This window comes from Rhinoderma darwinii, chromosome 2 (genome assembly GCF_050947455.1).
Source record: "Rhinoderma darwinii isolate aRhiDar2 chromosome 2, aRhiDar2.hap1, whole genome shotgun sequence".
NCBI classification, from domain to species: Eukaryota; Metazoa; Chordata; class Amphibia; order Anura; family Rhinodermatidae; genus Rhinoderma; species Rhinoderma darwinii.
This window is the reverse complement of record NC_134688.1, coordinates 7,927,246-7,931,401: the sequence shown is the minus strand read 5'-3', so window position 1 is coordinate 7,931,401 and position 4,156 is coordinate 7,927,246. Positions and strand designations below refer to the sequence as shown.

Below are 4,156 nucleotides of genomic sequence, written 5' to 3'. Positions count from 1 at the left end.
TTCAGCAGACAGTATCACACATGATAGGATTAGATACATTGGCTCAGCAGACACTATCCCACATGATAGGATTAGATACACAGCTCAGCAGACTGTATCACACATGATAGGATTAGATACACAGCTCAGCAGACAGTATCACACATGATAGGATTCGATACACAGCTCAGCAGACAGTATCACACATGATAGGATTAGATACACAGCTCAGCAGACAGTATCACACATGATAGGATTAGATACACAGCTCAGCAGACAGTATCACACATGATGGGATTAGATACAGCAGCTCAGCAGACAGTATCACACATGATAGGATTAGATACACAGCTCAGCAGACAGTATCACACATGATAGGATTAGATACACAGCTCAGCGGACAGTATCACACATGATAGGATTAGATACAGAGGCTCAGCAGACAGTATCACACATGATAGGATTAGATACAGAGGCTCAGCAGACAGTATCACACATGATAGGATTAGATACACAGCTCAGCAGACAGTACCACACATGATAGGATTAGATACACAGCTCAGCAGACAGTATCACACATGATAGGATTAGATACACAGCTCAGCAGACAGTATCACACATGATGGGATTAGATACAGCAGCTCAGCAGACAGTATCACACATGATAGGATTAGATACACAGCTCAGCAGACAGTATCACACATGATATGATTATATACACAGCTCAGCAGACAGTATCACACATGATAGGATTAGATACAGAGGCTCAGCAGACAGTATCACACATGATAGGATTAGATACACAGCTCAGCAGACAGTATCACACATGATAGGATTAGATACACAGCTCAGCAGACAGTATCACACATGATAGGATTAGATACATCAGCACAGCAGACAGCATCACACATGATAGGATTAGATACACAGCTCAGCAGACAGTATCACACATGATAGGATTAGATATGTGGTTCAGCAAACAGTATCACACATGATAGGATTAGATACACAGATCAGCAGACAGTATCACACATGATAGGATTAGATACACAGCTCAGCAGACAGTATCACACATGATAGGATTAGATACAGCAGCTCAGCAGACAGTATCACACATGATAGGATTAGATACACAGCTCAGCAGACAGTATCACACATGATAGGCTTAGATACACTGATTCAGCATACACTATCAAACATAATAGGATTAGATACACCAACTCATCAGTCAGTATCACACATAATAGGCTTGGATACACCAATAATATCAGAGGTCAGTAGAATATCATTTTTATTTGTAAACTTTGTAGTGCAGGATCTTCATGCTTCAAGTTAAATGCAGTAAACAAGACACACGTATCCTATGAAAACATGGAATGGATCCCGGACGTCAGGCGCCATTTATCCGTTCTCCTGGATGATTATTTCAGCAGCATATTTGGTCGTTGTCTCGGATTTTGCTAGTTGGTGTAATACCCCTTTAAGTCTTATCAGACCCTGTTCATTCCTCCAGTGATTTGTTTTTGATCATTGTGATCTCCATCTTGTTCCCTTTGCGCCATCCAGGAGTAGCGTAACATGGATATCGGATACGCGGGGCGGCTGCGACTGCGCCATTCAGAGATGCAGCAAGTGAAAAGTTATCAGTGGCTCTGATTCGCTGCATTGTGCGCTACAGAAAGGGGGGGGCACCACCGATCCTGTACTATAGGGCCCTCTTGTAGCTGGGGCTATATAGCATTTACAATGGTTGCTATGGCAACAGTGCCACCCCTGTTCCGCTCCCTTCTGTTATTGCAGATTTCCATCAGTCTGGCATTGGGATAATTTTGAACTTCCGAACCATCAGCCACTGAATAACCGGAAGTTCACTAAGTATATATATATATGTACAGTATATTTTACAGTCATGGTCTACACTTTGCCCCCTCGGACCTTGCCCTGTTTTATACCCACATAACACAAGGAGTGGCACCTGTAAAGTTAATATTAGATGCTTGCAAAGCAAATTCTAGTCAGTCAGGTATTGGCAGAATGAAGGGCACCCGGCTGAAATGCCCGGTCACTCGTAGATTCCATAGAGTCGTCCGACCAAGCGTAATACTATGAGCTTTATAATCCCATCATATAATCCTCCAGGTCCTGCATCACCCAGCCGTCTCCCACTATATCCCACCCTATATATGACAGCCACAGGTCTATGGGCACCTATAGGATGTCATCATATACAACCCTTCACCCCTCACCCAGGGGCAAGGTTTCATTTGGTCACCAGGAAGGAATTCCCCGGGGTATTGTGACCCCTAAAAGTCATTGCTCTTTAGTGGGGGTCTTCCCAGGAGCCATGAACCATCATCATCGCTCTCTTCAGCTGCTCATAGCTCACGAACATGACGATATTCCAGGAGCCGAGTCTAAGGAACGCCGGGACAAACCTGCCGAAAGGAAGACAGTGATTAAAAAGGGCATTGCCCCCCTAAAATCTTGTGTGAAGTATTTTTTTTTTCAATTCCTCATCATTTTCAAAATCTCTGCTTACTGACCATAAATGAAATAATTCTAGTTTACATTCAGACTGAAGCTAAAAAGCTGTCTTGAACTAATACTTCTCTTTGCTGAGGGTTTGTTACTATTGCATCCAGTGTAGGCAATCCTCTGTGAGCTAAAAGTCAGCAGCACAAATCTCTCCCCTGTCCTGATAGTTTGTTACAATATATCGGTGCAGGTAAAATGTATCAGTCTGGAGTCCAAGGATTTTCTAGAGAGGATGTAAATGTAACAAACCCTCAGAAGTCAGAAGTCTGTACGAATGTTTAGACACTGGATGTAATTACAGCTGTTCTCTGAATTCACTGACAGCAAGCAGACATTTTGAAAATGGTGAGAAATTGAAAGTTGCAGAGTTCTGAATTAGATGTACTTGTTTGTGCCAATGAATCCCGGATACACGTGTGTGTGCGCCCGTGCGCGTGCGTGTGTGCCGGTGGGGGGTGGGGGTGCTGCATCATGCAACCTAACAGTTCTTTGAAATTTCTTAAAGGGTGCAGTATTATTTTGTGGCAATCATTTATTAGAGCTTACCCCTTGTAAAATGCCAGGCTGCCCTCATTAACCAGCATGGTGAAGGCGCAGTTCAATGCATTCTTGTACTGCCCAGCTGTAGAGTTCATGTACCGAGTCTTCACCACATCCACTGGAGACGCCACAATAGTTGTACAGAATCCGGCGCCAAACGCAGCCACGAAATGACACGGCAGGTTATCTGGAGACAATTCATCATAATACAGGAACTCAGTATTTATTCAATATTCTTCTGTCCACCTCTATACTAGACTGGCTAATAAGGGCATGACCACACGTAGTGGAATTGCTCTGGAAATCCGCAGCGGACCCGTTTCTCCATTGCCTTCCACAGCTTTTTAGTAGGGTTCGTTTACACGTTGCGGACAATTCCGCTACGGAGCATAGGCTGCCGTGCGGAATTTGGTGTCTGCAGCATACAATGGATGTTGCGGACGTGTAGCGAACTTGTTGCGGACTCATTGCGGAATTTCTCCATTGACTTCAATGGAGAGTCAAAATTCCGCAATGAAGTCCGCAGATGTTATGTAGATGTTATGTGTGCTGCGGAGCGTATTGGTTTTACTAACATGACATTTCTTCATTCTGGCTGGACCTATGTATTTCTAGGTCTACAGCCAGACTGAGGAAGTCAATGGGGCTCCCGTAATGACGGGAGCGTTGCTAGGAGACGTCTGTAAATAGTCACTGTCCAGGGTGCTGAAAGAGTTAAGCGATCGGCAGTAACTGTTTCTGCACTCGGGACAGTGACGACCGATCCCAATATACAGCAACCTGTAAAAAAAATAGAAGTTCATACTTACCGAGAACTCCCTGCTTCTGTCTCCAGTCCGGCTTCCCAGGATGACGTTTCAGTCTAAGTGAAGGCTGCAGCCAATCACAGGCCAATCACAGGCTGCAGCCAATCACAGGCCAATCACAGGCTGCAGCCAATCACAGGCCAATCACAGGCTGCTGCGGTCACATGGACTGGCGCGTCATCCAGGAAGGTCGGGCAGGATGTCAGAAGAGGGACGCGTCACCAAGACAACGGCCGGTAAGTATGAAATTCTTTTACTTTTACTAGGGAAAGTGCTGTCCCTTCTCTCTATCCTGC

The 4,156-nt window shown here is 44.7% G+C and overlaps 1 long non-coding RNA gene across 1 annotated transcript; it reads right to left on the bottom strand.

The window, feature by feature from the left end:
- Positions 1 to 1,252: 1,252 nt before the first annotated feature.
- LOC142740375 (uncharacterized) lies at positions 1,253 to 3,244 on the bottom strand. The gene is made up of 2 exons (XR_012880628.1): positions 3,061 to 3,244; positions 1,253 to 2,414 (listed from the first exon to the last, which is right to left on the bottom strand). It is a non-coding gene; the product is annotated as an uncharacterized LOC142740375 (long non-coding RNA).
- Positions 3,245 to 4,156: the final 912 nt, after the last annotated feature.